This window comes from Cricetulus griseus, chromosome 4 (assembly GCF_003668045.3).
Source record: "Cricetulus griseus strain 17A/GY chromosome 4, alternate assembly CriGri-PICRH-1.0, whole genome shotgun sequence".
Lineage (NCBI taxonomy): Eukaryota > Metazoa > Chordata > Mammalia > Rodentia > Cricetidae > Cricetulus > Cricetulus griseus.
Genome location: NC_048597.1, coordinates 5,837,241 through 5,850,133, shown reverse-complemented (window position 1 = coordinate 5,850,133; position 12,893 = coordinate 5,837,241).

The following is a 12,893-nucleotide window of genomic DNA, read 5'->3' as shown; positions in this document are numbered from 1 at the left end:
TTCAATTCCTAGCAACCACATGGTGGCTCACAACCATCCGTTATGAGATCTGGTGCCCTCTGCTGGTGTGCAAGCAGACATACAGACAGAACACTATACATGAAAAAAAAAAAAAAAAAAAAAAAAAAAGCTTTCTGCTCAGATTTAGTAGAGGAATACATTTAGTTGATTTGTCCTTTTAGGGTATAACATTTTCTTTATTACTTTTTTTAATGGAGAGATATTTTCTACCACCCAGAGGCAACATCATGGTGAAGTGTTTACCGAAAAAAAATTTTTTAGGCGGCAGAGTGCCCAGGTTTGAATCTTAATAGCTTTGTAACCTTGGTATAATCACACAAGTTTTCTGTGCCTCAATTTTCTTAGCTATAAAATTGTTATTATAGTAGTGTAGTACCTGCCTTACACTATGTTAGGAAATTTAACATATTTATTTATGTTAGCACATATGAGTACATAGTTGACAGAATTCTTCATTTTGTGTTTGTGCTTTTTATACAGAGATTCACAATCTATCTATCTGTCTGTCTATCTATCTATCTAGCTATCTATCTATATACTTTAGTGTCTTCTCTTTCGCCTTAATATGAGGGGAAAATGGATATGGAATTATATATGGGCTGTGAATACAGTCTTTAAAGAATTAGTTTATTTATTTATTTATTTATTTATCTTGGCTTTTTGAGACAGGGTTTCTCTGTGCAGCTTTGGAGCCTGTCCTGGCACTCACTCTGGAGACCAGGCTGGCCTTGAACTCACAGAGATCTGCCTGCCTCTGCCTCCCGAGTGCTGGGATTAAAGGCGTGTGCCACCAACGCCGGCAAAGAATTATTTTATGTGTCAGTATTTGCCTGCATCTATGTTTGTGTGTTATGTATGTGTGTGCATATTGTCTGAGAGACCAGGAAAGGATGTTGGAGTTAGAGGCAGCTGTGAGCTGCCCTGTGGGTGCTGGGGACTGAACACAGGTCTTCTGCAGGAGCAGTCAGGGCACTTAACCACTGAGCCATCTCTCCAGCTTCACTAATACACGTTGTATAAACAAATTTCTAAATGATGACGGTTTCTATGGATGTGTCCATAGCTGCAGGGTAATCCATTTTGATTCTGTAACTTAATAGTTTTCACATATGACTTTTCAACATAATTCACATGGTTTATACTTACTTTGCCATTTAAGAATTCTACATCTCCTGGGTATCTTTAGACATACATTTTCTCATATTGGGAAATTTATAAAGTAGAATTTCAAAACTGCACAGCTTGGCAAGTGAGCATGAGCACACGGGCATGTGAAGTGAAGGTATTTTTCAGGAGTTTACACTCTCACTAGCAAGTGAGAATACCTTTGATTTACTCCACTGCTTTACATTCTTTTTAGAGGTTATTTTTAGATAAGTCTGTGGTGATATATTATTTATTAAAGCTTGCCCACCCTCTGGGCCTTTTATTTTTTCGTGCTACATAAGTCTAATGAAAAGCACATTCACCACCAAGCACATCTTATTAAGCCTCTCATGTGTAGATAGCTGTTTTATATCCCAAGAACCAGGAAGGTATAAAATATAAGTCGAACCAACCCGCTGCCTTCACAAGTGGTTAGTCTTTGTCAGCTTGACAAGACTAGAGACAGCTGGGGAGGAGGCTCCTCAGCTGAGAAACTGCCTCTCTCAAATTGTCCTGTGGGCAAGTCTGTGGGTCATTTTCTGTATTAGTGATTGATGTGGGAGGGCCCAGCCCACCCAATGGCAGGAGGTCTTTGGACTGTGTGCGAAAGCAGGTTGAGCAAGCCAGTGAGCGGTGGACCTACACTTCAGTGACTGCCTTGAGTTGAGCCTGGAGCCCCTTTGCTCTGTGATGAAAACTGAAACAAACCCTTTCCTTCCTCCGTGTGTGTGTGTGTGTGTGTGTGTGTGTGTGTGTGTGTGTGTCCCAGAACTCACGCTGTAGATCAGGCTGGCCTCAAACTCAGAGATCATCACTGCCAGGCTTGTTTGGTGTCTTATTACAGCAAAACAAACCAAACTAGGATACAGACCTTGCATGCTATGTAAAATCAAACTATAACATTGAATTTCCTGAAGTATGGGCACATAAAACTTTACATTGTCATTTGGCTATCAATACATGTAATAGAAATTAAAAGTTTTGAGCACAAATAGACTTGTGGATTCTAGGCTATCTACTGCACTGAATTTTAAATATACTGTTGGTTTGTCCTATAGCAGAAAGATGCCATCTACTTATTTTGTACTGTTCATTCCAGTCTAGCTTCCAGGGAGTTTCCGGTAGTTTCTGGTTGATTGAATGTCGAGGTTCGAGTGCATTTTGAGTCTCCCCAGGGTGTCTCACAGGTGTAGGTGGGCCTGGTATGTCTCTATTTTATGGGTGGCAAAACCAGATGTAGATTGTTTAAAAATTAGTTACATCACACACAGTCCAGACTTGCTCAAGGGCAGGGCGAGAGTGGGAGTGGAAACCCAGACACTTAAGACACTTATCTGTTTTGTTTTGTGCTGATTTCCAGTTCAAGACAAACATTGATCACTGTTTTGTCTTCTGCACAAAGGCAGTCACAGAAAACAGCAGCATGGCATCACAAGACCTTCAACGGTACCTGTGTGTGTGTTTTATTTATTGTTAGTGTGTGTTATTGTGTGTGTGCATGGGATGTCACAGGAGTTTTATTTATTGTTAGTGTGTGTTATTGTGTGTGTGTGTGCATGGGCATGCATGTGCCACAGGGTGCATGTGAGCATCAAAGGACAACTTTGTGCAGCTTGTTCTCTCCTCCCATTTCTGTGGATCCTGTCACCAGGGTTTCAAGGCAAGAGCCTTCACTGTCTGAGCCATCTCTCCAGCCCCTGCCTGTCTTTAAATTAAACAACTTGCTCTTTAACTCAGAATGAACTATTTTGGAGCTATGCTATCCAGAAAACCCAGATGAAAAGGCTAGACTTTCAGAACCAATTTCTCTAGTTCATTTCCAGGCATCCAGATGAAGGTGAATGTTCTAATTCCTCACTGTACTCACCTAAAAACAAAAACAAGGGGCTGGAGAGATGGCTCAGTGGTTAAGAGCACCGCCTGCTCTTCCAAAGGTCCTGAGTTCAATTCCCAGCAACCACATGGTGGCTCAAAACCATCTGTAGTGAAATCTGGTGCCCTCTGTGTACATAATAAATAAATAAATCTTAAAACAACAACAACAACAAAAAACAAGACAAAAAAGGAAACATGCATGCCCAGGCATATGGATGTAGCAGACTTTTTCTTTTTCTTTTTCTTTTGGTTTTTAGACACAGGTTTTCTCTGTGTAGCTTTGGAGGCTATCCTGGAACTTGCTCTGGAGACCAGGCTGGCCCCAAACTCACAGAGATCTGCCTGCCTCTGCCTCCCAAGTGCTGGGATTAAAGGCGTGCACCACCAACGCCTGGCTCAGACTTTTTCTTTTAGGTCACCAACAAACTCCCAAATCATGACACAGAGACTTTTTAGTTATGGATGTGCAGCCTTAGGTTTCTTGCTAACTCTAATAACTTAACCTGTTCTCTTCATCTATGTTTTGCCTCAGGCTTTTTTTTTTTTTTAATCTTTCTTTGCTTCACTGCTTCTCGTGTCTAGCTGGCTGGTGGCGCTGGCTTCTGGCCCTGGGTGTCTCCCTCTCTCCCTTGTTCACTTCTTCTCTGAGCTTAGATTTCTCCTATTTATTCTCTTCCCACCAGCTCTGCCTATCCCTGTCAGTTTTTTATTAAACCTATCAGGTGCCCTAGGCAGGCAAAGTGAAACAAATGCAACACACACATCTTTACACAATTGAACAATTGCAGTACAAAGAAATGTAAAACATCTTTACATTGTTAACAAAGGCAGCAGAAACAAATTTAACACACCTTTACACAGTTAAAGTAATATTTCACAGCATAAACATATGTAACACATCTTTGTCCAGTGAAAATAATATTCCATAACATATGACAGTGGCTTTTTTTTCAAGACAGGATTTCTCTGTGTAGCTTTGGAGCCTGTCCTGGAACTTGCTCTGGAGACGAGGCTGGCCTCAGAGTCACAGAGATCCACCTGCCTCTGTCTCCCGAGTGCTGGGATTAAAGGTGTGTGCCAACAATGCTAGGCTGTATGACAGTGGCTTTTTGGAATGGTGTATTATGTGGCCATTAAAGTGAGACTTTCTTTTTTCTTTCTTCTTCTTTTTTTTTTGTTTTTGTTTTGATTTTTAGAGACAGGGTTTCTCTGTGGCTTTGGAGGCTGTCCTGGAGCTAGCTCTTGTAGACCAGGCTGGCCTCGAACTCAGAGATCCGCCTGCCTCTGCCTCTGCCTCCCGAATGAGTGCTGGGATTGAAGACCTGCAACACCCCACCACATACATAGATCCGGAAAGCGGCCGAGGGAGGGTCTTGAGTTTCAGCACCCTGTGCCTCAGGCCTGTTTCCTGCACCTTCAGGCGTGAGAGTCTTGCCCGCCTTGGCGCTGCCACCTGCTCCCCTCTGAAGGTCACCTCGGGGAGCCTGGTTGCAGGTTTCTGGAAGATGCTGCCGACACTAGGTGGCGCCATCTCCTCACGCTACAAACAGTTTCCTTCTCGAGCTTTCTGCGCCCAGACTACAGATCACTGTCAAGACAAACAGTCACAGCCTTTGCCACCGCAGCCGAAGCCTGCCCGGGGACCATCTTCTCCCGGTCCTGGGCTCTCCGGCTTCACCCTGCACCCCAAGTCTTGCTCGCCTGGGCAGGCGCAGCTTTGCCTTGGTTGGGGTGGGCGGGTCAGCTATGCTATGCTATGCTATGCTATGCTATGCTATGCTATGCTATGCTATGCTATGCTATGCTATGCTATGCTATGCTATGCTATGCTATGTTGTGCTGTGCTGTGCTATGCTATGCTATGCTATGCTATGCTATCTACACCTTTGGAACATTCTTTAGCACCTGGTGCTCAGTTGCAGCCGTGATGGAGGGCGGGGCGATGAGCGAGCTTCCTTGCCCCGTGTCTTCCTAAGGCAGTGAGGGGCCTGAGCACACCCGACTCTGCGGTCTGGACACTATTGGTTGTGCTTGCTGGAGTGACCGAAGCGAGTTTTGTGGCTCAGGTTCCTTCTGTGGAGACTGGACATATCCTTGTCTGGCGGGCACAGGGAGTGACCTGGGTGTGCCTCTCGCCTCTGCACACAGTGGGCTTTCTGTCTGCTGTTTTCCCTGTGGAGGGGAGAAGAACGTAAACGGGGACCACCTCGAATGCCAGGCTACTGTGTTCTTCCTCGGCTCAGAGCTTGGAAGGGAGGGAGGGCCAAGGCCCATCAGTCCAGTTTGGGAAGGGGCCTGATTGTGGGGGTGGCCTCGGCCACGTGGGTCAGACGCAGGTGTAGACAGTTTCCAGGTAAAGGCACACTAGGTTTCAGACGAACCCGCGCCAGGACCTGTGGGCAAACAAGCAAATGCCAAAGAGCTTTCACAGTCGGTGAGATGGCTCAGTGGGTGAAGGGGCTTGCTGCCAAGCCTGACAACCGGGTTCAAGTCCCGGGTCCCATGAGGTAGAAGGTGAGAACCGACTCAAGGGTATATTCACACAGTAATAATAATAATAATAATAATAATAATAATAATAATAATAATAATAATAATAATCTTCTAAAGAGTAATAAGCTTCTAGAGATCATTTACTTGGATGTGGCAGGGGAGGGGGCTGGGAGCTGGGGAGGGAAGGAACATATGTGTTTGGTAAACTAATGTGAGACTCGCTGAGGCTCTGCAGGGGTTAGGTGTGAAAAAGACAACTGCATCGTTTTCTTTAGTTGCAGGAAACACAGGAGTAAATGTCATCGTGGGGGCACTCTCACACGCACAGAGCAGCCGCCCTCCCAGAGGGACAGAATTAAGTCTGATTTTAAATGTCCCAGAGTAGAGAGACCCCAAGGTGGGGCTGTGCCACTTAAGCAATTGCCGGTCATGTTTGGTAGCAGAATATTCTTTAAAATTTTTTTATTAATTTATTTTTTTACATTCCAATCTCAATTCCCCCTTCCTTCTCTCCCCCTACTCCCCAGCACCTCCCATCAGTAGCAGAATATTCTTGTGTTTGTTTTTTATCTTTAAAGTAGAACTCACTTTGCGATGCCAGGGGAATGAGGCTGGAGCATGAGGCAGGGGACTGACAGAGACTGTGTAGTGCCTGCAGTGGTCACTGCTGAAACTGTGGAGGCCGGAGCCTGGGAACAGCCTAGGTAGACGATGGGAGAGTAAAGGAGTCTTTTAACTGCCCAGGGTTAAAGGCCACCAGGGTTTCTGTACGGAATGAGTTAGTGTGGCCTTGTGGCCCTGTGACCTGGAAGTAGGAAGCTGGTGCCTGGCATTCCACCAGGTACCACGCAGGGCGAGACTGGGCCTTCAGCTTCTGTGTGGTTTTATTGAGGACAGAATTATTGCAAGACTCAATTATTGTAGAAGCTCTGTGTAGTCTGAGATTTTCAGCAATTGTAGGACTCTCAGTGGGGTAGTTTTCAGAGCCCAAGATCAACTCCACAAGAAACAGAGTGATTTAGACCCTCTATATGTGACTGGGGAGGGGTAGAGGGCCATCCCACCCCCAACTCCCATCACGCTTCCTTTGTATCGGCATGAACCCACAGAACATACATTGTGCTTAGGAGACCTCGACAGCCCAGGGAACAGGCAGGCAACCAAGACCCGCCCTGCCTTCAGGAAGCTGCCACCAAATTCCTTTGAATCAGTTTCAGTTTTAATGTTTTCCCTTGTGCTAAGCGGTGGGCACAGCTGGTACAGTGACTGCCTTGGAAGAATGAAGACGCAATTTCAGGCCCTCCCCCATGCAACACGAGTGTGTGCTGTTACGCCCTTATAATCCAAGGACTGTGGAGGCAGAGACAGGCGGATCTCTGGAGCTCACTGACTAGCAGGTCTTGCACAGGGTGAGCTCCAGATTCAGTGAGAGACCCTGTCTCACACTATCAAGTGATAGAAGATACCATAACGTATGACCTTCACATGCATATACAGTGCATGTACTTACATGTACACCAACCACCCCCACCCCAACACCTTTCCTTTACCCTACCCTTAGGAGATACTGCAGAAGCTGGGTGGTGGTAGATCACGCCTGTAATTAACCACAGATCTCAGGAGGCAGAAGCAGGTGGATCTCTTCAAGTTTGAGCCAGCTTGATATAAGAGAGGGAGAGAGAGAGAGATTGAATAGATGATAGTCTACCATAAAAAATGAACTGCGCTTTTTTTTTTTTTCTTTTGGGTTTTGGTAAAGTTAGATTATCTAATGCCTATGTTTTTGTGAGTGTAGTTAATTTCCTTAGGTTGGAATTTTCCTTCCAGTACTTTCTGTAGGGCTGGATTAGTGGTTACATATTGTTTAAATCTGGTTTTGTCGTGGAATACCATTTATAGTGATTGAAAGCTTTGCTGGGTATAGTAGTCTGGCTGGCATCTGTGTTCTCTCAGAGTTGATATAATATCTGTCCAGGTCCTTCTGTCTTTCAGAGTTTCCATGGAGAAGTCAGGTGTAATTCTGATAGGTCTGCATTTATGTTACTTTGCCTTTTTCCTTTGCTGCTCTTATTATTCTTTCTTTTTTTTCTGTACATTTGGTATTTTAATTATTATGTGACAAGGGAACTTTCTTTTGTGGTCCACTCTATGGTTATCTAGTGGCAAGCTTTGGTGTTCTGTAGGCTTCTTTCATTGGCATGTCTTTCTTTAGAAAAAGAAAAAAAAAAAAAAAAGAACCGCACCTAATTTTACAAGCTCTGGGTTTTCCTGGATATGTCTTTAAATTTGTAGGGCCTTCTTCCCACACCCAAGTCCCAAACAGACAGCAACTCTTGTCATATCTTGACAACCAAATGAAGCACTGGAAGAGAAAAAAGGGTATAGTAAATCATCCCAGCTGGCAGATCATCACTGCATAGTTCTCAGAGTGGTTGTTTGTCAACAGTGAAGTCTGGACCATCTCCTGGCACTGAGTCAAAAGGGTCCACTCGTGACAGTGACGGGGGACCAGTGCTCCCTCCTCATACGATTTGTGACATCACTGCTCACCTTGGAATGAATTTGCTGATGTTCTTGATACCTGGGTGTTTTTATTACTTGTGTTCTAACCAAAGATTTCTTGAGAATATTCTAGAAGCAATCTTTCTAGTAGTCATCAGTCATCCTGATTGAAATTACATGGTAGAACAGGAAAAATTACAGGTGTCTACCCAAGGCGGAGGGATTGGGGTCAACTTCACAGGCTTCATTTTTGAATTAATTGTTGAGTTTGAATATCTGAGAACTGGACAGGGATTAGATGAATCTTGGTTTATCTAGGATGAAATGTTATGCTGCCATTTGCTTTGGGAGACTATTCATAATCCATTGCTAACCAAAACTATAGGTTAGCAGGATTAAAATACTCAGCATCTAATACGATGATTTTTAGAAAAATAATTAGGTGTTTGTCAGCATCACACAGGAGACCAGAAGTTGTCTGGAGAAATGGTTAAGAGCCCTTGCTACTTGTGTGGAATAACTGATTCCTAGAACCCACCAGGGCAGCACAGGGACCTGTAACTCCAGCTCCAGGGGATCTGACGTCCTCTTCTGGCCTCTGTAGGCTATGCACACATGAGCCTCAGCTGCTGCCTCAGGTTCCTGCCCTGTGTGAGTTCCTGTCCTGACTGCCCTCAATGAACAGTGCTGTGGAAGTGAAAACTTAACAAACCCTTCCCTCACCAAGGTGCTTTGGTCATGGGGTCTGTCACAGCAGTAGTGACCCTAGGACAAGTGCCTTTCAGCCCCAGGACTAGGTGTGTGCAGCTGGGCCCTGCTTTACAGGTATGTGTGTGTGTGTGCGCGCGCGCGCGCGCGCGCGCGTGTGCGCAGCTGGGGATTTGAACTCAGGACCTAATGCTTGCACAGCAAGCACTCTATCCACTGAGCTGTGTTCTCAGCCCTGGAATTCCCCAGTTTAAACACACACCTCTCATGGTTCTGGCAAACACCATTGCCGGGTTCTCCGGCAGGTAGAGCTGCCTTGGGGCTGAGCGGGATGGTGAGTGTCAGCTACCCAGCCCCTCCCCCCCCCCAGTCACCAGAGAGAACCACAGGCAGGAACTTACATAGGGCTGAGGCAGGGGATGGGAATCTTAGGATGAGGTAAGGTGACATGAGGTGTGAGGGCCAATAATATCCCACCAAGCTGGAGGTAGTTAGGCAGGGGCAGTCTTACATCAGGCCTTGCTGAGTCACCCCCATGTAGAAGTTACAGGCCAAAGACAGGTCGCCAAACTCTAGCCAGGCTCAAGAGGTTACACCGAGCCTCACGTCCAAGCCTTTTTAGGCCCAACACACCATCTGGCCTGTTCTTTGAGAATATGTGAGAACCATGCGTTTGAGTTTACCTTGCTTCAAACTTCAAAAACTGGCAGGTTGTAGTAGCCTGGCTTGCTAGGTCTATCATGGAAGCAAACTCCCCTAGGATGACTCTAGACCCCTGTTCTTTTGTCACAGTTGGGTTTTAAAATTGAGTACCTGAAAGGGCTGAGGATAAAACTACAGCCAAAACCAGAGTCAGCTATGGAGGAAAATGCTGAGAGATCAGAGAGAAGGAGAAAATCACTGCCACCTCACCTCCTTAGCGTCTCAGCAGACAAGAGTGGAAGTTCCTGTTTCTCCCTGCTTATGTCCTGTTTCTGCTCAGCCACCGTCCTGTCTGTCTGTGCAGACCGCCAGACCTCTGTGGTTATCTAGTGGCAAGCTTCATTCTAGAAGCCATCACTACAGATTCATTCATTCATTTCAGCCTCCCAGAGCTGTGGTTAGTGACAACGACAATCTTCCCTATTTTATAGATGAGGAAATGGAGGCTTAGAGAGGTCAGGTTCCACGCTCAAGATCCCAAGGCCAGGCTTGGCTCCAGCCCCACGAGGGGCCACGGTGCCGGCCCAGGTGTGTGGTTTCCTCTAGGGTGCTCCACTACTGACCAGAGCCAGGCAGGCAGCTGGTGGCCCAGCTGCTCAATGGCACATTTTCAGATGTCAGTTTGTTTTTTAACTTCAACCTTCTGAAGCTGTGCCCTTCATGGTCCCAGCCTTGCACGAAGTTATAAACACTGCCCAGAATGCATAAAACACAGCCAGCAGCAAGTTTCCAAAGCACGTTTCTGGAAAACCAGGCAGTGTTTTTAAGAAATATCCTTGGGGCACGGCAGTTGGAGCTGCCCTGTGGCCTGGGGTATCCGTTGAATGAGGGAAACCAGGGTCTGGCAGTGGAGGTCAGTCAGGGAGAACTTCTGGGCTCTGCTGCCAGTGCGAGGAAAACGGTTGCAGGTTATGGTCAGTAGCGCGTGTGTCTTAAAAGGGCACCCTCCTTCGCCCTGCCCCAGGCATGTTTAGCCACTTTTAAACATATTCTGATAAGTTAACATCATTTCAACTCGTCTATTTTATTGAGATATAATTCATAAAATAAAATTTATGTATTTTGTTTCTATTTTTTTTCAGTGCTTGAGTTGGAAGTCAGAGACTCCATACATGCTGGGTAAGTGCTTGACCTCTGATTTCTCCTGCTCCACCTTTGAATACCCTCTAAAGTGAGTTCTGAGTTTTTTTGTTTGTTTGTTTGTTTTTTTGAGACAGAGTCTTAGTATGTAGACCAGAATGGCTTCAAACTCACAGAGACCTGCCTGCCTCTGCCTCCCCAGTGCTTGGATTAAAGGCTTGTGCTACTATGCTTGACACCAGTGACATATATATATTCATTCTTAGGGTTATGCAACCTCTACTGCCCTCTAATTCCAGAACATTTATACCACTTCCATCTTATATTCTGAAATTTTTTATGTGTGTGTATCTGTGTGTGTGTGTGTGTGTGTGTGTGTACATGAGTGCAGATACCCAAGAAAAGCAGAACAAGACATCAGATCCCTGCAGCTACAGGTTACAAGTGTTGAGGCATCCTACTTGGGTGTTAGGAATTGAACTCAGGTCTTCTTGTAAGAGCTCTGTGGTAGTCTGAGTAAGAATGGCCCTCACTGGCTCCTAGGTTTCAATGCTTAGTCATCGGAGAGTGGCACTATTTAGGAGGGTTAGGAGGTGTGGCCTTGCTGGACCAAGTGTGCCAGTGGGGGTGGCTTTGAAGTTTCAAAAACCCAAGCCAGGCCCACGTGGTTCTCTCTTCCTGCTGCCTGCAGATCCAGATGTAGAGCCCTCAGCTCCCTCCCCAGACCACATCTGCCTGCGTGCCATGTCCCTCCATGGTGATAATGGAGTCAAATGCTCTACCACTGAGCTATACCCCCTGGACTGAACCTCTGAACTGTAAGCCAGCCCCAGTGAAACACTTTCCTTTCTAAGAATTGCCATGGTCACGTTTCTTCATAGCAACAGAACATTGACTAAGACAAGTTCTTAACTGCTGAGTCATCTCTCTAGTCTCCATTAAAGATCTATCTATCTATCTATCTATCTATCTATCTATCTATCTATCTATCTATCCATCCGAAAGACTATAGAACTCTTTGTGGCACATAGTAGGAACATGACCATTTTTTTCTTGGTGACAAAGCTCTCAACTTTAAGACTTCCTTCTCCAGGCCGGGGGTGAGGCCAGGGATGGGAATTGGGTGGGAGTGGGGCAGTGCAGTGGCAGGGTGCTTGAAAGCATATGTGAGTCCCTGGCTTTGACCTCTAACACTCAAGACCAACAAAAACCAGAGTACACTCTTTTTGTTGTGTTTTAATACAATTTAAAAATTATATGAAGTGATTCAAAATGAAAATCTACAGCTGGGTCTTTAATTTCCCTACCTTCCCTGCATTTGGAAAGCCTTGACCTCAAAGGACTCAAGTCAACCTGGTAGACGGTGAGCAGCTTTATTTATAACAATCTGATTTAGGAAAAGACAAGGGATATCTTGAATTATATTGTACTGTGAACCATGGGAGTTCAGCAGTATTTAGTTTTTTTTTTTTTTTTTTTTTTTTAGCTCATAAAATTACAATAAAGACTGTGGGAAAAGGAGAAACAGGGTCGAAACCCAGCTATGCATGGTCTGAATAGGTTGTTGACAGAGTGACAAGCAAGTCACCCACAGTCTGAGATGTGGTCTCAATTGTGGCTGGGAATCCACAAACTCAATCCCCCCTTTGTTGGCAGAACATGAAAGCTAAAGATTAGCACCTAATCCTATGGCATTTGTTAATCCTTGGGACAGGCTTTGAGACCCTAAAGATTCCACTTCAAGTCACAAATTCTTTTGGAGGTACAAGTATCTTGGTTATCCCAACAGCACTTTGTGGAAAGATTTAGTGTGATAGAACGAAAGCTATGGCTAATACAGATGAAGATGGCATTGCTTCTGTCTGGGACTGGCCGTAGACCCAGGACTACCCTTGTTTCCAAACTCCCGTCTTTTCATGTTTAGGTAGTTAATGTGAACATTTTCCTCTGACCAATCAGGGGATCAGATTTAATGCACTGCTGAAAACTCACCCCCATTGCACTCCACCATAAGCCCCAGGAGTGCCACCCAACTCTGAGGCAGGTGGGCCCTACAACACACCTTCCTTCCATGTTGGCCCAGCACACAGAGCATCACAACACTGCATTTCCTTCCATGGCTTTGCTTTGTAGTGTTGGAAGGCCAGTCACAGGTGTCATGATCAAGATCATGCAGAACATGCCCTTCCTCCAGAGCAGACAGCAGGGCTTTGGACTTGGACTATCTGTGGAACTGTTAATTTTACTCAGGGTTCCCGCTAGGCTGTGCTTGGAGGAGTTCTGGGAAGAGAACAATTTTGTGCTTTCTGTTGGAAGACAAAAGACTGGGTTTAACTCCTGGATGCAATCTGGATAATACGATGCTA